The sequence below is a fragment of the Poecilia reticulata genome, chromosome 3, assembly GCF_904066995.2.
Source record: "Poecilia reticulata chromosome 3, P_reticulata-male-v2, whole genome shotgun sequence".
NCBI lineage: Eukaryota > Metazoa > Chordata > Actinopteri > Cyprinodontiformes > Poeciliidae > Poecilia > Poecilia reticulata.
The window spans coordinates 3966228-3987682 of NC_088832.1; the positions used below are offsets into that span (position 1 = coordinate 3966228).

Consider the following 21455-nt stretch of genomic DNA (forward strand, 5'->3'; position numbering starts at 1 on the left):
GAATGACACCGCTCACACCTGTCATCAATGTCCTTATAAATTCTTGAGAGTTTAGATTTGGTATAGTAAGTTCTATGGAGGACTTTTAACTGTATAAGTCTAAGCCGTGCACAGGACGATGTTCCATTGATTCTTTCCAGAGCACGTTCCCAGAAATGTTCAGAAATAACAGAACCAAGTTCTTCAGACCATGCAATTCTAAGCTCATCTAGTGTTGTTTCCTGAAGAGATGTTATTATATTTGAGATGTTTGCAATGTGCCTCCTGAGATACAAAGGGTTACGCAAAATCCTCTCAAGCCCCGAGTCTGCTGGAGAGGCAGGAAATACTGGACTTTGACTTTGAATAAAATGACGGACCTGGAAATATCTGAAAAGATCAGTTTTTTGTAATTGGAATTTGGCCGAAAGGTCAGTGAAGTTGGCAAAAACACCATCTTTATAAAAATGGTCACAAGTTTCCAAACCATTCCTCCTCCATAGAGCGAAGGTGTGATCCATCCTGGCAGCCGGGAAAAGGTGATTTTTACAAATAGGGCTATATATAGAAAATTATTTTAGATTAAAATGTTGTCTGAATTGTATCCATATCCTAAGAGAGGAAGATACTACAGGATTATGGGTGAATTTAGAGGGTGAAAGTGGTAATCCGGTAGTGACCAAAGCAGAAAGTGAGGAAGAGGTGCAGGCGTTTGCTTCAATCCTACACCAATCCAGCTGCGGACTTTGATACCAATATATAATTTTTTGGATATTAGATGCCCAGTAATAGTTTCTCATATTAGGTAAAGCCAGACCACCTTTATCTCTGGGCCTTTCTAGAAACTCTCTGCGAACTCTAGCATTTTTATTTGCCCAGAGAAAAGAGGAGAATAATTTATTTAAAGACTGGAAAAAAGACTTAGACAGAAATATTGGGAGACACTGAAACAAATACAAAATACGGGGTAATACATTCATTTTTATAGTTAACTCTACCCGGAAGAGAGAAGCAGAGACCGGACCATCTCTAAAAATCAGCCTCCAGTTTAAGCAAGAGAGGTTTGAAATTCTTTCCATAGAGATCAGAGAAGGTACGGGTGATGTGTATGCCTAAATATTTAAATCTGGACTTTGATATATGAAAGGGGAGTGCATTGTCTGGTAGCTGAAAGGCAAAATAGTTAATTGGGAAGCATTCACTTTTAGAGAAGTTTAATTTGTAACCTGAAAAACTTCCAAAGTCATTAAGAATATTGACAATACTAGGAATACATGATACTGGGTCAGAAATATACAAAAGTAAGTCATCAGCGTATAAAGAAATTTTATGTTCGGTATCAAACCTACGAATACCAAAGAAATTGGGGGTTGTCCTTAATTTTATTGATAAAGGCTCAATAGCTAATGCAAATAAGAGTGGGCTAAGAGGGCAACCCTGGCGTGTGCTCCTTGAGAGAGAAAATAAATGGGAAGATATCTTATTTGTAAGAACAGATGCTTTGGGTGATTGTGACGGTCCGACCAGTAAAACAAAAGGACAAAGGCATATATAAAAAAATATTTTCTATTTATTTTTTCCAAAGAATATCTTAACAAAAAGGTTCAACAACAAATCTAAAAAATATAACAAAAATGGGCCCAAAAGAAATCAACTGAGGCAACATAACTCAAGATAACAAACCAAAGACTGACTTAACAATGAACACACAGGGGAATTTATACAAACAGGCTAGCCTACACAAACGAGGAGGGGTAGGGAAGGAGACAAAGACAAATAATGTATAAACATAAATGACTAATTTAAACTAAAACATTTTAACTTTATCACAACTATAAAAACCAAAATAACCTAATACCAAAAAGGTTTTAGCAATTATGCCATTAGTGGAGAAAGGCTATGCTATTAGTGGAGAGAGGCAGATTGTTTCACATCAAGTCCCCTGCTTCCAGCAGCCTGATGGATTGTTCCACTTCCTGGTTTTCTTTTGAGCCAACCCCCTTCTGCCAGCCAGTCCTTAAACTCAGCAAAACAAATTATTAATGATCTTAAATAACATAAGGTGTTTACTAACTGTGTGCACCCAAATTAGTAAACAACCTAATGCAATAACCACCACCATAGAAAAAGTGAAATTCTAAATATATTATATGAAACACTTAAATACTAACACTGAGGAAAAGATGGAGGATACTCCACAGTGATGTATATAACAAACGTATCCAGGTTATAAATTTTTCCAGTACAGCAAACAAATAATTAAATTCCACTCGGTCAAATGCTTTTTCCGCGTCCAGAGAGGCAACTACTTCAGGAATCTCCCCAGACGCAGGAGAATAAATGACATTTAAAAGTTTGCGAATATTTGTGAAAGACTGACGACCCTTTATAAAACCGGTTTGTTCTGTTGAGATGATGTTGGGTACAACATTCTCTAGCCTTGATGCTAGCAGTTTGGCTAAAACTTTGACATCAACATTAAGCAAAGATATAGGTCAATATGAGCCACAATCATTTGGGTCCTTGCCTGGCTTTAAAAGAAGTGAAATGGAAGCCTCTGTTAGGGTTTGTGGTAAATGGTTCTGATTAAAGGAGTGATTGAACATCTCAAGTAGCAGGGGAGCAAGTTGAAGAGAAATTTTTTTATAAAACTCAATGGTATAACCGTCAGGTCTAGGTGATTTGCCACTTTGCATTTTATGAATGGAATCAATAATCTCTTGTAGCTTTATGGCTTCCTCAAGGCTGTCTTTGGCTTGCGTATCTACTTGTGGTATATCAATATTATCTAAAAAGGTAATCATTTTGGATTTATCTTGCGGGGAACAAGATGTGTATAGTTTGGAATAGAAATCCTTAAAGATGTTGTTTATCTCTATTGGGTCTACAGTGAAGGATTGTGGAGTATTACGTATCTGAGGTATTAGACGGGATGCTGATTTACATTTAAGCTGATAAGCCAAAAGACGGCCTGCTTTATCCCCATGCTCATAATATTGTCCTTTTAACCAAAGTTGGTGTTTTTCAGTTATTTCTGTTGACAATAGGTCATATTGGGTCATCAATGTAACCCTTTCTTTATATAACTCAGGTGTTGGGGTGGTAGAATATTGTTGGTCAATTTGTCTTAATGATACCAAGAGATCGTTTGCTTTTTGCTTTCTTTCCTTACTCTGTGAAATAGAATAAGAAATTATCTTCCCTCTTATAACTACTTTAAGTGTTTCCCACAATATGGATGGGGATATGGAATCAGATCTGTTAAAGTATATAAACTCATCTATTTCTTTACCAATGAATTCACAGAAATGACTGTCTGATAGTAAGGATGTGTCTAAACTCCAAATTCTTGGTTGTGTGACATTTTGAGAGAACAAAATATCCAGGGAGACAGGCGCATGGTCAGATTCAACAATAGTATTGTATTCAATTCTCTTTGTAAAAGGGAGAAGTGTCTTGTCAATGAGGAAAAAATTGATACGACTGTACGTGTGGTGAACATGTGAGAAGTAGGAGAATTCTTTTTTGTTAGGATTAAAGAACCTCCATGGGTCAACCCAACCTGCCTTATCAGCAAACTCACCAAGAGCAAGAGACATTTTAGAGCAAGTTAAATTTCTAGGGCTAGAGCGGTCCATAGCTGGGTCCATAACCGTGTTGAAGTCCCCCGATAGAATAAGACTATGTCTATTTAAGTCTGGGAAAAGAGAAGTGAGTTTATGTATAAAGCCCACATCATCCCAGTTTGGGGCATAAATACTAGCTAGAATTACAGGAGAGTTAAACAGCGACCCAGATACCATCACAAATCGTCCCTGGGGGTCACCCGAGATGGTGTAAACAATATTTTTTTGTGGATCAGGATGACTGCCCCTCGTGCCTTATTATTAAAGTTAAGAGTGGAAACTCTGTCCAATCCAATTCCTCTTAAGCCTGATATGGTCTGCTATTTTCAAATGAGTTTCCTGTAAAAAATATTATTTCTGCGTTCAGTCTCTTTAAGTCAGTGTTTTTCAACCATTTTTGAGTCAAGGTACACTGTTTTAATTGAAAAAATCCAGAGGCACGCCACCAACTAAAAATGGAAATAAAGATACTCTGTAGCCGCCTATATATAGTCATTCTTATCAAAGTCTCTTGAATAGGAATCAAATAAACACAAAAATGTATTATCACATTTTACATTTCTTATTTCAAACTGCACCCAACATATTCGCCATAGATTTTTGCATTAGGGCTGCAGCATCTAGCTGGAACGACTCAGCTCTCAAAAGTGCTTATTTTCATGCCCTTAACAAGGCAATTAAGGACGAGCTTACCACATTAGATGAACCTGACAGTCTTGAGGAATTGATAAAGTTAACAGTCCGAATAGATAATAGAATTTGGTCAAGAAACAAAGAAAGATCTCAAAGATCCTTGCATACAAGAGCTGCTCCGATCGTTTCTCTACGTCCTCCTCAGCCAAACCTGCCAGAACCCAAGCCCATGCAGATAGGACACACCCGGTTATCACCGGAGGAGCGCCAGAAGCGCGTCATGGGCCGACTTTGTCTCTACTATGGAGTTTCAGGACATTTCATCGTCCAATGTCCTAAGAAGTTAAACCTCAGGACCCACCAGTAAAGGTCAGGCATCTGGTGGGTCAGAGTAATGAAAAGAATATACCTCGCCTGTTACTTACCACAGAATTGATTTATGGCACTCATAACACCCCTTTGTCTGTCATGGTCGACTCTGTTTGTGAACGCTCTTTAATTGACTCTCAGCTAGTTAAACAACTTGCCATTGAAACTGTCCCTTTACCTTTTCCCCTTCGGGTTTCCACCTTAATCGGAAGACGTCTGCGACAGGTCACACACATGACTAAACCTGTTCACCTTGTCATTTCTGGTAACCACAGAGAACAAATCTCATTTTTTGTTTTTCCTTCAGCTAATGCCCCTATCGTTCTGGGTTTTGACTTGTTAACGCTTCACAATCCACATATCTGTTGGTCTAAAAGAAACATTGAGTCTTGGTCAAATCACTGCCACTCCACCTGTCTTCATTCCGTTGTTCTCCCAGGTCCGTCGCCGGCAAGCTGCCAAGCGGCTGACCCTCCTGACCTGTCCTCCGTTCCAGCTGAATATCATGATCTTACACCCGTTTTCAGTAAGACCAAAGCCTGCTCTCTTCCACCACATCGCCCTTATGACTGCTTCTTTGACTTACTGCCCAGAGCTCTGTTACCATCTAGCCGGTTTTACAACATTTCTCGCCCTGAGCGAGACACAATGGAGAAATACATTAAAGAGTCAATGGCAGCAGGTATAATTCGATCTTCCTCGTCTCCAGTAGGAGCTGGATTTTTTTTTGTGGGAAAGAAGGATGGTTCTCTCAGGCCCTGCATCAATTTCCGTGGGTTAAACCAAATCATCGTTAAAAATAAATATCCGTTGCCTCTCTTGTCTTCCGCTTTTGAGCCAGTTCATGGTGCCACTATTTTCTCAAAACTTGATCTGCGCAATGCCTGTCACCTTCTCTGCATTAAAGAAGGAGATGAGTGGAAAACGACGTTGGTCATTATGAGTATTTGGTGATGCCATTTGGGCTAACTAATGCTCCAGCATGCTTTCAAGCTCTAGTTAACGACGTTCTCCGAGATTTCATCAACATCTTTGTTTTTGTCCATCTAGATGACATTCTGATTTACTCTAAGTCCCTGGCACAAGACACATGTCCGCCTTGTGCTACAAAGACTCCTGGAAAACAAGTTATACGTGAAAGCTGAAAAGTGTGAGTTTCACAAACCCTTTGTTTCTTTCCTGGGTACAGGTACGGCCAACCAAAGATCAAGGCAGTTCTAGACTGGCCAACTCCACAAACACGCAAACAGCTGCAGAGGTTCCTCGAGTTCGCCAATTTTTATTGTCGTTTCATCCGAAACTACAGTCAAACAGCCTTACCTCTAACAGCTCTCACATCCACCAAGACCACCTTCCACTGGACACCCGCTGCTGATGTAGCGTTCAAGAAACGTAAGTCATTGCTTTCTCAAGCTCCAGTCCTCGTCCAACCTGACCCCAGTCGCCAGTTTATTGTGGAGGTCGATGCCTCCGACTCTGGGGTTGGCGCAGTGCTGTCCATAAAACTCACCCATGTACCTTCTTTTCTCGCAGATTATCACCACCAGAACGCAACTACGATGTTGGAGACCGAGAGTAGCTGGCTATTAAATTGGCGCTGGAGGAATGGAGGCACTGGCTGGAGGGGGCTACACATCCCATTTTGGTTTGAACAGATCACAAAAATCTCTCACCTTTGCTCTGCCAGACAACTTAATCCACGCCAGTCCCGTTGGTCCCTGTTTTTCTCCCGGTTCAATATTTCCATTTTCTATCGCCCAAGTTCTCGCAATACAAAGCCCGACGCTCTATACCGTCTGTATGTTTCTGACGATGCGGACAAGGTCCCGGCCTGTATCCTTCCTCCGAGATGCACTGTGGCAGCTGTCACCTGGGAGATGGAGGACATTATTAAACAGGCCCACCAATCTGAACCTGCACCAGAAAGATCTACTTACCCTCTTCAGCTCGAGCCCGTTTCCTCCACTGGATCCATGCCTCAAAGTTCTCTGCACACCCAGGTACGAGTCGGAACTGTCGCCCTGATAAATCGCAGATTCTGGTGGCTGTCTGTCCATAAGGACGTCAAGGAGTTCGTTCTGGCCTGCACAATCGGTTCTCGCAATAAACCCACTCATCAAGCACCATCAGGTCTCTTCCAGTGACGTGCGGTCAGGGGAGGCAGGTGAGGCAGAGCCTCACCTGTCATCATGGAAAAATAATATATAATAATAAAATCATTTATAAAGATATTTTCACCCAGTGGTTTGTACTATAAAATACCTATTTTTCATTTAATTTAACCAAGTCTGATGTTATTTTTCTTCAAAATCGCTGAATTTTCGCATTTTCCCATTCAAATGCTCAGAAGCTAAGCTGGTGATGCAGCAGCGAGCTGAGCCTCACCTGGGATTGCGCAACCTCTCGCCAACTGCACCAGTTGCCATTCTATGAGAGCATGCTCCTCCTGTCTGTACGTCGCCAATAAAATGGTTAAAAACATTTAATGTATGAACAGATTTTCCATAATTTAGCTTATGTATTTAATGTACTGTGTTTTTATTGTCACCAACTGTGTGTGTAACGTGTTTTGTGTGCTGAGGAGCGATCAGAAACGGCAGAGAACAGATACGAGGTGAGGCAGGCAGTTCTCGTGCCTCATTGCTAGGGGCGCTCATGAACCCAGACATTGTGACTCCACAACTGCAGAGTAAGAGACAGTTACAGCGATCTAGCCATACAGAACCTGCGCTGATACAGAGAGCGAGAAAGACGTGGTTTTGAGTTGTACTTTAACGGTTTCTCCCTTTGCTGTTAAGCAAAGCACGAAATTAATAATATCTACATGTCTAAGTTTGATTGCGATAACAGAATTATTCTGCAGCGGTGACGCGGCTAAGCTTCACATGTTAAAGAATAGTCTTTTTGCCCTCCAGCATTGTACGTGTGACCAGCAGGTGGAGATCTTTTTAAAAGTGACAAGATGCACCCGAACACAGACTTATCAGTGCACAATATTTTATTAAACAATTCTTTAAAACATTTCTTCTTTTTAAAAACGTGGCTTCAGCCCCACTACTCAGTCCCTGGAACAAAATAAACACAAACAGAAAAAGGACAGACAAGTTCAATTATTCCAAAAGAAATAAAATAAAACATGTAATGCAAAAGAAATTAGTCAAACAAAAAGAAACCATGCAACGCAAAAAGAAATGAATAAAAATAAAAAAACAATTAATACTTCAATCACAAAACAAAACTATAAGAAAAAACAATTCAAACAACGCAATAAATTGTTGTCGTCATTAAGTTCCAAATGCCCTTTGATGGGGCCAGGGGAGTAATGCCCTGCCCTCACAGCCTGCCCAATCCACAACGGGTTCAGTTGAGAGCGGCTCAAACAAACAACGGGGAGACAAGACAGCAGAGCGTCTAAAGCGCTGCAGCTCCAAACAATCAGTTGCTTGAAACGGAAAACAAATTAACGGTGGATCCAGATAAAAGAAATCAAAAGCTAAATAGAAGGTAGCTTACCCAGGGGTGGAAACACAGCCTAACCCAGGAAAAAGCGGGTCAGCAAGTGAGGACCAGACGGAAGCCGCACGCCGCAGCAACCCCCAGCTGCAGCCGGCAACGCCATCAGAGCAACACTGCAGAAACGCACGACAGGTGTAGCACCCAAAATCCAACCATGATCTCAGCCACGGATAGAAAAACTGCCACTTACGATCGCAGACGAGTCGACCAAACCCACAAGCCGACATGTAGCCGCCGACCGTAGCAACAGTGGGAGAAACAAAGACGCACACACCCTGCAGCGGCCCGCCCACCAATCAACGGTGCACAGAGTGGAGGAGGGTGGAACACCATGCCACCACATACGCATGCGTGAAATTTCCTTATGTAAACAATAACATGCAGGGGTCTAGATTTGTAAATCCGATTACAATTAAGTCGGTGCCTCACCAGCTATGAACCTCACCGCACGTCACTGGTCTCTTCCAACCACTCCCTACCCCAGGCGTCCATGGTCCCACATCGCATTGGACTTTGTCACTGGTCTCCCGCCATCCAGAGGTATGACAACCATACTCACTGTTATTGACCGGTTCTCCAAGTCTTGTCATTTGGTTGCTCTTCAAAAACTGCCTACGGCTTTCCAGACTGCCCAGCTCCTGGTGAAACATGTTTTTCGTTTACACGGTGCTCCAGCAGAAATTCTTTCTGACAGAGGTCTTCAGTTTATTTCCCAAGTCTGGAAACAGTTCTGCTCAACTCTTGGTGCGAAGGTTTTGTTGACGTCCAGGTATCATCCCCAATCAAACGGTCAGGTACAGAGACTCAATCAGGAATTGGAGTCTACCCTCCATTGTTTCACGTCCTCCAATCCCTGTGATTGGGCTCAGTTTTTGCAGTGGGTGGAATATGCTCATAACTGTCACATCTCTGCAGCTACCAGTTTGTCCCCATTCGAGGTCTCCATAATTTAGCTTATGTATTTAATGTAACCACCGTTACTCTCCTCTGACAAATCTCTCATCTCGGTCACTTCAGTATAACATCACATCTGCCGCTGTAAGAACGTTTGAAGACTCACCTCAGAAGCCCTCAAAAACACCACCCTCAGCAATAAGAGGTTTGCCGACCGCAAACGGATGCCTGCCCCCACCTACACTCCTGGACAGAAGGTTTGGTTGTCCACACAGAATATTCCCTTGAAGTCTATGTCCAAAAAGCTTTCTCCCAGGTTTATTGGGCCATTTGAGATAGAAACCATCAATCAGTCCGTCCGCTGTCCGTCTTCGTCTTCCGGCCACCCTCCACATCCATCCCATCTTCCACGTCTCTCAGGTTAAACCAGTTCTGTCCAGCACCTTGAGACCTCCTTCCGAGCCCCCACCTCCTGCCCGAGACATTGCGGGTCATCCTGCCTACACTGTGCGCCGGATCGTGGACTCCTGTCGGTGAGGTAGAGGATAGCAATACTTCATTGATTGGGAGGGCTACGGTCCGGAGGACCGAATGTGGGTCCCTGGTTCTTTTATTGTAGACCCCGACATGATTTCTGCTTATCGGTCCTCCCTTCCCTCCTGCTCCTCTCGGCCACCAGGTGGCGAACGTTGAGGGGGAGGCACTGTTAGGTTCTGGGGTTTCTTGGGGCGGCTGTTCATTTTATTCCCCACTAGATGGAGTTCGAGAGGCGGCTGAGCGGTGGGCTCCTTCTAAGACGTCATCCTGACACCGGGGATCAATCATCTTGTTACCGGCAGCTTAAGAGAGGTGGAACGCCGGTATTTCGACGCCAGAGTGTCAACCCTTGATGGTCGATGCCCGAGCTCCAAGACTCACCTGTATCCGTTGTTTCTGCCTGCCATTTTGGAGTTCCAACCGGTCGTTCCACCGACTCACTGCAGCCTTCAAGTGTAAGCCTACCTGTCCGTCCTCCAATGCCGCTCACCATTCCTCTGCCAGCCGCTCCGCCTTGCTGGTCAAATCACCAAACCCCATGGAGAAAGAATCCCAGAGGCTTTAAAGAACCCTAGGACCAACACTGCTTCTCCCACGCCGTTGATACACACAGCTCAAGTAAATTAGTAAACTTACCGCCAACAAATCATCTGAATTCCGACAACCTTGAACTCACCATCTTCCCCATTGTCTCCTCAGTGTGCCGTGGTGCGGCCATTCAGTCCTATGGCCCGATCCACATCTGATTATTTATTCTTTGTAAATAAACGTTTTATTACTGTTAATTTGTCTCCGGTGGTGTTCTTGCATGTGGGCAAAATTAGTAAAGTCCATCATGACGGAATCAAAATAAAATCATGACAAATAAAACCTTGTGAAAACATTCTTGTTCCTGAATTTGGGTCAGGAAATAGAGGAGCAAACTCTTCCACAATTTCAATTTACAGATTTACAGGAAAGTTACATTTTCAACAACTATATAGTTTTAAAATAACAAAAAAAATGTAGTGACAGAGTGTAACATCAATGTTTGCAATAAGTTTTGCATCTTATATGAATCAATGGCAGGAAACTGAGGTTTCATCGTGGTGTTTTCATTTGAAGAATATCACTTTTATTCCTTAGATAAAAGCCTCAAAAGTTTATATATCTAGTGAATATGAATTCAATGTTTCAGGAAAATACCTAAAATTATTTCACCATGAAGGTAATATGAGTTTAACTGTATTCTGATAGGAGTGGTGAAAAATTACACAACGTTGTATTTACCCCCATTTTCCACCCTTGTTTGTTTATTTTACATCAATGGGATGTTAAAAGTCTTGTATGTAAACATCTTATGGAGAGGTTAATCAGGATTCTTGAATTCTTGAGGGTGTATTAATTAATAAATGACCGTTTTAGACATTGTCAAGGATTGAACTTTTGAAGACTGTTTCTGTGTTTGCTGCAAGGCAAAGCTTTATTCATGCCCACATGCTCTTTGTGTCCCCTGGATCTTAACTCTAGGTTTCTGTGAAGCTCCAATGGATCTGTTATCCTCTCTGATGTTTAAGATTATTTTTCTCTTTTATTGACTGCTGTATAGGAATAGGTGTAAATGCTTTGGTAGAACTTGTTTTCACCCTGATTTCAGCACTCTCCCATGGCCTCTTCTCCGTTTACAGTGCCAAGAGAAAAAACATGTCATTGTGAACATTGACCCCATCCTGATCCACATCCACTCTCCATCAGGAAGGCAAACACATGCCTTTACAATTAACTCCTGCACTGCCATCAATTTATCCCACAGAGAAGAAAAGACAGAGTCACCCAAGATCAAGCAAGGAAGAAAAAAGAAAAACATAAGTATAAAAAGGTTTTCTTGAGAATAGGAATGAAAAACATGTTTTTCAGTCCCTTTAAAGTAACTGTCACTGGAGTGACAAGGAGACACTATTGAGAGGCTTCGTTTATTCAGCCAGTTTGTCTGAACTGTTCAAGAGACAATTACAGGGAGTCATGAAGGTTATGTTTATCTTGAAACCAGGCCTGTGAGTAGCTGCCTTAAAAGCACTGGAAAATGATGCAAGTTACGTTTCTGATGGTGGGTCTTAGAATTGATCCGTGTTTAAAGCAGCAGCTGCTGGTCAGCATGAAGCTAACGGCAGTATGACCCACTGTCTATTCATATTACACTGAAGAAGCTCTATAAGGCAGACATAACACGTAAAGTTTTTCTATTGAAAGTAAGACATCATCCACAAACATTCTTCCTGTCTATCCCAGAATTATTATTATCTTACAATCAGGGGCGCCTCCAGGAATCATGGGCTCCCTGACAAAAAATGTGTTTGGGCCCCCATGCACAGCTGCTATTACAGTTTTTTGAGTCTATTTGACCCATAAAAAGCGTCACAATTTTAAAGGCTTGCATCTGCCTTGCTTTATTTGATTCAATTCTGATAATTAGCACAATATTTACTGTTCATGAATTTAACATCCAACAGTCCACATCCAGTATTGAAGTAGGTTGCTTAAATTTTTTCTATTAGTTTTAGATACTGAAATGTCTCCCCATGAGCAACAGTCAAAAGCAACGTGCAAAATACACATGAAGCAATCCAGACTTCTCAAAAATGCTATGTAGTAGCATTTTATTCAAGCTGCTGTATGTAACTTTAATAAAATATGTTTTCTCCATAATTGTTAAAGATGTCACGATGTTGTAGCAGTTTGTTATGAGACAGATAATCTGTGAAAAGATCAATCTCCTCCATCTCCTTCCTGAATTATTACTGGTTAAAGTAATGCAGCATTCCGACCAAAGCAACCAATCAGAACTAGTAGGACGCTCCTAGCACTGTCAATTAGCCTCATTGACTCACTGCTAAATGTGCTAATGGTGGAGAAACAACTTATCATTGCAAGAAACCGTTTATCTGCCATCATTGGTAGCTATGCTAACTAAACTGAGCATTCACAGTTTTGTGCTATGCTAGCTGCAGCACGACACAAATCGAGGTGCAGGAAGGATGAGCAGCACCACATGAGATGGTGATTGACAGCACTAAAACTTTCCTGCCACTCACTGGTTGTTTCTATCACTGGGAGAAAGCAGAGGAAATAGATTTTTCACAGATTACCTCTCATGCCATACTGTCACAACATAATGACAGTTTTAACAAATATGCAGAAAAAAAATATATTTATATCAAAGTTACGTACTGCAGCTTTAATTTCACTCATGAGTGGACGGGTCAGGAGGGACATGGGTCTGCTGCTGACTGACTCATCTGTTAAGTGGTAAACGGTACAAGGGACAAGTTAAATATATGAATATGTTGGTAATTTCTTTCCTTAACTCATTAAATGCTAATCAAATGGAGGCAAACAGCAGCCTGTAGCTAAACTAATTATGCTAAATGGTTGATCATCTCACACAGTCTACTCACCTCTCGGAGAAAAACTGGGTTATAAATTAACACTCTTGCCTTTTTCTCTTTCTCCCTCTCTCTTTTTTGAAAACCTGATTTTATAACGTTTCTTAGCAGCATAGTAACTGCCACAGTTGTTCATGTCTTCCACTGACTGCAGCTGAACAGCGTCACTCTGAAGCGCTCCAAGCAGGAATGAACCATTTAACACAGGGTGTTGGGGGGCTCAGGGCAAATATGGATGTGTGTTTTATGATATGGGAGTGGGAACATTAAATGTTTACTGCTAAAAACAATCTTTGAAAATACAATATGATTAATTTTGTAATTGACAGGGCCCCAATGTTTTTTATTTTTTATTTCTTTGAACAAAAAATAAATAATTAAATTGTGGAGGGCCCCCTGTTGGTCAGGACCCCTAGAATTGTCATCACTTTCCCCCCCTCTACCGCGCACCTGCTAACAATTACACATTGTACTCCATCAATCCATGTTCTTCTGCTTATCCGTGGTCAGGTTGCAGGGGTATCAGCCTAAGCACAGAAGCCCAGACTTCCCTCCCAGGTGAAAAAAAAGTATACTTTAGTATACTTTTATCAATGTACTTAAACTATACTATTTTGGAACAACAAATTTTGTGCTTAGTATACTTTAGTAGTGTTTAAATAGTATTAAATTACAACTAATAGTATTTTTTACTATACGTACCTTTTTGGAACAACTTCAAGTGTACTTGGTGTACTTAAAGTATACTTTTTAAATATCATATTTCAGAGCCTTATTATTATATTTTTGATATAATTATTATATTTTGAGTGTAATAATTCTGTCTCAGAATCATATTAAAAATATATATTTAATATACTTCAAATATATTTGAAATATACTATTAATATATTAGTAATGTATTTAAATTACACTTAATTTTTATTTTTGATTTCCTGCTATTGATAAACTACAATTTTAATTACTCATAATTCATCTTTATTCCTACGTACCTATTTTGTAAATGACATGCATAACTACACTACAGTACTTACGTTGTTTTAGGCTAAAATTACATGGAAAGATTAATTACACAAGATGTTCAAGGTAATTCAAATATTTTGTTTTATTACCAACATTTTAAAATTGTCCAATTTTACTCACAACTTTATGAACTTTACATAAATGATCAGTTTACACATCAAAAGTGAACACGTGAACATGAAAATTTAAGTGTGACAATAAAACATGAAAGTGAGGATCAACGACAGAACATTCCCGTTCACTGCACCTTACAGAATCCTACAAAAAAGAACAACAGAGCAATTAAACAGAGAAAGTATTTGTATTTGAAGAGAACAGAAAAATGGCAAATAAAAAAATAATACTTACAATTTTAAGACGTTGTGGACTCGCCATGTATGTGACATCATCAGAACTGATGATTGGGACCGGATGCCTGGAGTGGAAAAACATTTCTGGGTGTCTTCTTTGCCTGTTTATGTTAGAAGTAGAAAATAATAGTCAGCAATGTCATAGAATCAGTTGATTTTGGCATTAACTATGAAGCTGTTTTAAGTGTGGACTTAAGGAGACAAACTACCTTAAAATCTTTCCATCCATGATCTGAACACACTGATCCTTGCAGGGTGGTGAGGGGGGCTGGTGGTGCCCATCTCCAGCAGCCATCAGATGAGAGGCAGGGTTCACCATGGACAGGTCACCAGTCCATCACAGGGCCCTGAAAGCCAACAACAAATAAAATGTATGAAAGAGAAATGTTAGATTAACAAGGGGGAAAATTCTGTCCAGTTATCTTTAAATCAAATCATGTTTATTAAGCACTTGGTGTTGGTAACGCAGCAGTTTTTGTTGTTGAAAATGTAGCTAGTGTTGAGGAAAAATGACTATTTTTAGTGTTTAACACAGTTTAAACCTTTTAGAACGAATTTCTTAAGTTTGAACAGGTTTGTGTTAGTGATTTAAAATCCGAAGAACTATTGCTGGGTTAAGTATTTAAAGTACAAAGGAGAATAGAGGATCTGCAAGAGAATTTCGGCTCAGACCCCTGGGGTCTTATCATTAAAGACAGGAGGTCATAAATTAACATATGCAGGAAGGTGGAGGACAGTATCACTTGAATTACTCTGAGAAAGGGAACTTTGGTCGGTTCACGTAACCAGGATGAGAAGTCTTCCAAACTAACATCTGACATGGTGAAAAAAACTGAATATAACATAAAATGTTTTAAATCACTAACATTTAATTTGTAAGACATTTTTCTTAGTTAGTAATAACATGTTTTGACTGAAAATTATATTATCCTGTTTTAGAATTAATTTAGTTAATGATGAATGTATTTGAAATTGTATTATTTCTGACTATATTAGAATCAAATGAAAATGTTTTGTTTAGTATTAGAAAATACTTAGGTTTATGGTGAATGAATGTCTTAATTCTTATTTGTTTCTAATTCCTAATTGGAAACAGGGATTGTACTTCATTATTTTCTGTTGATATTATCTATTGCTTTTGGTTTGATATCAGGACTAAACTTTGGAGATGCTGAGTGCAGAAGAACAAATTGGGTTATTGGAGAACTTTTCATTGAATTAAAAGTACAGTATTAAAGATTTGTTCCTGGCAGAGCAGAAGAGAAACCAGAATTTCACAGCTACCTGTGAGGTTCATTCATCTGTTTCTCTTTGACCAGATGGCTGTAGAGCCACAGGAGGCCGGATAGTGTTAAGAAAATAAATTTAAAATAAGTTAGTTTTAGAATTTATTATGACTTGATTGAAATACCATAATTATAGTTTTAAAATTTATAACATAGTCTGACCTATTGATCTATATTTTACTGTAGTTAAAGCAGATGGTTTGTCAAGATCTCCGATCTGCTCTTTGTCTGGGAAAGAATCAGTAGGAAGTTCTAGCTTTTCACACTGATCTGTGAAAGCCATAAACCACCATGAATTCAGAGAGTCTGCTTCTACCTTATTTATTTTACTTCTGCACCAGCTCTTTCTCCAAGGAAGTCCTTGATATTTGTCTTCTTGTCTCAGGTAACAATGTTTGTATCTGTGTTTCTTCAGTTTCCTGTACTATCTTATACTTTCTTCTGATTGGATTAAATTCTGTAATGCTGTGATGTCAACACGCATTGTTGTGTTTCTGTCCCCACACGTGGCCACGCGAGAGAACCCGGGATCAAAAGGAAGAATCAGAGCCAGAGTTTTGATAATTTAATTGTAATATAAAAATTCTTCCTTAACACTAGCTCCTCATTAAAAAAATAAAAACAAACTTACATCATGAAGACGATGTGAAGGTTCATCCTCAGAGCTGGTTGGTGATCTGGTGGAGTTAGAGCCTCTTCTGAGACAGAAAAGTCTTTAGTTTCCTAACACCTGTTTTCTCTGGCTTCATATTTCATCTTCATTTGCTTAGACTGCAAACATATGTTGAAGATAAAACCATTGATGAACGAGTTAGAACAACAACCACCTCACAATATCAAAGTCTCTCTGTCTTATGAAGCTTAATTTAAACCAGGTTAGTTTATGAATTAAAGTATAAGTCGCAACAAACAGCCTCCATACAGTTATAACATGAAGCTGAATGATTACTATAGTAATAATCATACAAGTCACACTAAAATTGATAAAATAATTATTTAAGAAATCAACGTAAGTCATATATCTTTACTGCACTGTTTATAATTAAACAAAGATAATTAATAAGCAAACTTACCACCAGCTAGCAACACTTAGCAGCCTTCGTCCCTCTGGGCTCCTTTTGTGACACACATTTCATTTCCATTGGTTGTTGTCCCGTTGTGTTGGCGTCTAACTCGGACTAGGACGTCACCAGCTTGAATTGACCAAAATTAGTAACTATTGTCAAGGCCCTCTCTACTTTTAAGACAATATCATGCGAGTAAAATGGCGAATTTGAACAGCGTCTGTTATCTTCCCTGCGTTCAAGTTTTTTCTTCTCTTTGTGGCGTTTTTTAAATAAATGAAAATGTGCAATACCACCACCATCTGGTCTGTAGTGTGAACTGGAGCTAATGCCGTTGATTATAAGGTTTCACATCACACATCTGAAAATTGATTGGGTACTTTCTTAAAAATTACATCATGATTATCATTTTTTTATTGTATGCAATTTTAATAAATAGTAAAAGATTATTAAGACACTTAAAAATTCATACGTATTCATTCATATTTTGTTCACTTAAAGTATACTTTTATTTAACATATTAAAAGTGTATTTTGGTACAATTATGTTTAAGTGTGTTTAAAGTTCTAATTTCGAAATTGGTGCTAGTGTATTTTTAGTATACTTCAGATATATTTATAGGTAGTACACTTAATAATTAGTATACTTCAAGTATACTAATACTTTAAGTACACTTAAAGTATTAGTATTAGTATAGTATTCCTCTGCATCTCCTCCTAGCTATAGCTATCTCTGTCTGTCAGTCCTGTCTAAAACTGCCAACGTCATGTTTACAAATTGAAAACTGTAGCAGGTTCTGGTAATGTTAAATATCATCGAATAACATTCTTTGAGTGACGGTACTGAAATGGGAGCTTAGGAGTTATAATTTATATACACAACGAACCAGAATAACATCACATCCTTCATCACAATATCCTACCTGTTTAAGATGAAAAGCTATCGTAGATGTGTGCACTAATTATTTTATTAGAAAATCCTACGTTATAAAATCTAGCAGTATTGTACATGTTGTACTTAAATCCTTAATAGGCATATCAGTTGTATACAGGGTAGCACATTCTGTTGCATCAAATCACTTCATCTACCTTTAGCAGTAGCATTTGTTAATGCACTAAATTTCTTCACCGGAATATCCTACCTTCATAAAACTCAGAAGTAGCACATATTGATGCACTAAAAAGTCACAGCTGCTCCTGAACCTATCTGAGGTGAGCAGCCATGAATGAATGAAGACATTGCTGTAGCACCTCCACTGCTAACAGAAGGTTTTAGACCATAGCAACTGGAGCTTAGGTATGTTACACATGTTACACAAACGGAATCCTAAAATATTAATCAATGATTACAGAAGGTATGGAAAGCAACACATGCCACTATTCAATTATTTAAAAAGTACCTACATTGATATGCTTATGATTTTTTTATAAAGCTGGAGGCATGTGTCAGATAAGCTAATTTATATTTATCTCAAAGAAATAAATAGAGAACCATAAAGACAATCTTTTTAAGAACATTATCACTAAATGCATTTTACAGATTAATTACACGTCTACACAAAAATGATGATTTTTTCACTTAGTTAATAAAAACATGCCATTTTGAATTAGAATTTTACATCAGACCAATGAAAAAACAATTTTTAAAAACAGAAATGTGGACGTAATGAAGAGTATGTTTAATATTTGATTAAAGGTCGTTATTTTCAAAAGGTACTTTCAATCTAACAAATGGGCCTCATTTGAATACACATTCTAATATATTGAATATTACTGTATATTAATATCCTGTATTTAAATCTTTTGCCTAAGGATTTTGCAGAATTTAATTTATCTCTCCACCTTACAAATTAAATCAGTCAGTGGGGGGGGGAAGCATCATACAGGAAGGTGACTTATCTGCCACTGAGGTTCTGTGCAGGTTTACCAATCAGCTGTTAGGGTTTTTCTTTAGCAAGACAGTAGCAGTTAAAATTCATTCATGAAATGACTTTAGTACAGAAAGTAAAAAGTTGTTGTAAAAAATGACATTTTTATGTGATTTCACCCTCAGATTTATTCAAATTTTGATTAGATTCCACACTTGAATTTCAATTAATCAAATTACAACTTTTGAAATATATAAAAAATAATAGTGTTTTTATTATATACTTCCAATTTTGACATGATCACTTATAACAAGTATTTAATAAATGTCATATTTAACTTCTTGTGACAGGAATATCATACATATAAACATGTATTTTTACATAGAAAATAAATGTTCTAATTAGAAAAACAAAAGAATCTAAAAGTGTGCCTCTGCAAAAATTCCCCTTTCAAAAACAAGAAAAAAAAGTACAAAAATAGAGTATAATTTTCTTAAAATAAGAAAAAATTTCTTGTTCTGTTGGCAGATAATTTATCTTGTCAAGATTTTCTAAAGCAAGAAAAAATATCTAACCAAGATGAATCTACAAATGTCTTAAAATTAGTGTATTTTTACTTAAAACAAGTCAATTTTACTTGTACAAGTAAGATATATTATCTTATTTAAGAAAAATAATCTCAAGTAAAGAAAATGTTACTTGACACTTAATTTCTTGAAATCAGCATATACTGTATCATGCCTAAAACTAGTTTATTTTTATTGTTGCATAGGATTAAAATATATATATTGTCATTGCTTTACTTAAGGTTCTTATGCTAAGCCAAAAATTGATCCTGTGAATACTGGAACAAGAGATGTTATTGGCTTGCTGAGATGAAGACATGATTTCCATTACTTTTAACATCTTTATTATGTTTAAGTTTCACATAAACACAATAAACCATGACTGCTGGTCAGAATTTAAAGTCTGGATAGGCATCTGATTCTGAAACAATCCTGTATTTGACAGAAAAATTAAAATCTGACACCTCCAGGGCTTAAAGTAAAAAAAAATCCTGAGCCTGAAACTTATAGTTATGATAGAAATTAACTATCCCGTTGCTATTGCCACAGTTTAATAAAAAGTGTCTTTGAATAGTGCAAACAATTGCTTCTAACAATACAATTAAGCTAAACACTCAAACTTAAACAAGACTTCAGTACATTTCAACTCAAAACAAAATGTAAAATGTCTGTGACCTAAAGGTTTGCCTTACAGGCAAAAATCCCTCAACATTAAATAAGAGTCCTTTCAGTCAATGTTTTAGCAAGTAATGTAGAACATGTAACATTACCAACTAAATCAGTGTTTCTCAACCTTTTTCGGCCCAGTGCCCCCCCATCCCATATCCAGGTCCCTCACCGCCCCCCAACAAAGAATTTGTAGGCTACTTTGCACTGACCATTATTTTATTATTAATATCACTATCACTATTGTAGATGTTTTGATTTTTATGCTTGTTTCTGTATTTATCATCAAGATAATTTCCCAGAGAACAAAAAAGTCATGTGAATATAAATAATTTTCACAGGTGTAAAGAAAAATGCAATGAACATTCAGCTTAAAATCGGTAGGCCTAATAGCAGCCAGTCAGAGTGCAAAAAATATTCTTGTTCTTTGAATTTTTCTAGTTGTTAAATATTCCACAAAATGACCAGATAAAAGATGTTCAACATACCAGTTTAAACTTTGAACTATTTGCAAAACAACTGAGCTCTGCAACATTAAAACATGGATAGAACTGTAACTACATTAATCATAACTCTTCTTCTCTTCAGTGTTTGTCAGTTTCTGGTGGTGCAGCTCTGTGCTGCCTTCAGGAGAATGGGACATCAGAGTATCATCCATAAAACGTCACCCACATGGCATTTATTGTGCAAACCAGAGCTTTCAGTGGAAAAACAAAAGTTCCAGGTCCTTTTAATGCCATACAAATATGAGACAGAAACATGGATTATATCTTTATATAGACCTGTCTATTGATTTATAGATTAATAGTTTTGCTGAACAGAAATTACAAAGAACTAATCTGGTTCTTAATCAAATCCTAATGAGTCAAATTGAAAGTGTCATGGAGTCATCAGCCTCATGACATTAACACTGACATGAAAAATAGTATTGAAGAAATAAATATATCAAATCTAATTAAAACATAAATAATTGATCAGTTTTTTACTGTTATGGTCTGTAAGATATATTTATTCTCGGGACTAGATGTGGTCTCAACAAACCCATGCCACTTAATCATTATTTTACCTTTTATCTGGAAATAGTGTCTGTTTATTCTTGCCATACAGTCCTCTGTATTAATTATTGCTCAAAAGGTCTTGCCATACCAGTTTATTCCTCTGTTTTTACTTTAGTTTCTTAGTTTATTCTTGCATTTTGTTCTTAATTCATTTCCATTTAGTTTCTTTTGATTAGTATTATCCTCTCTTGGTTTATTGCTACGTCCACTTTAGTTTCTTTCCTGTTGCTACCTTTATTTTTGTCATGATCCGTGTTCCTGTGTGTTTATTTTTGAGTTTTTCTGTGTGATCCTGTCCCCTGTGAGTCCTGTCTCTGCGTCCTCCCGTTGATTGTCTCCCAGGTGTGTCTCGTTCCCTTGATTACCCCATGTGTATTTAGTCTTACCTGTTGTCAAACATATGTTGTCTGCGTCAGTCGTCTCAGTAGTACTGGGAAGTCCTGAGTCGACTTAGCTCACGTTTCAGTCTGTTTCTAGTCAGTTGCTACCAGTGTGAACCTTAGCTTTCCGTTCAGCTGTGCCGCCTGTACTTGGACTGTTGAGCTATCATCTTAAATAAATCATCATCATCATCTTTACCTGGGTCTCAGCGTCAATCC

The 21455-nt window shown here is 38.2% G+C and overlaps 1 long non-coding RNA gene across 3 annotated transcripts; it reads right to left on the minus strand.

The window, feature by feature from the left end:
• Positions 1 to 13958: 13958 nt before the first annotated feature.
• On the minus strand, positions 13959 to 17012 carry LOC145550990 (uncharacterized). 3 transcript variants are annotated; one of them, XR_014086752.1, is made up of 5 exons: positions 16709 to 17012; positions 16267 to 16406; positions 14559 to 14696; positions 14348 to 14450; positions 13959 to 14257 (listed from the first exon to the last, which is right to left on the minus strand). It is a non-coding gene; the product is annotated as an uncharacterized LOC145550990 (long non-coding RNA). The 3 variants fall into 3 exon arrangements; XR_014086751.1 differs by having other exon boundaries at positions 16267 to 17002; XR_014086750.1 differs by lacking the exons at positions 16267 to 16406; positions 16709 to 17012 and having other exon boundaries at positions 14559 to 15706.
• Between the last annotated feature and the right edge of the window lie 4443 nt (positions 17013 to 21455).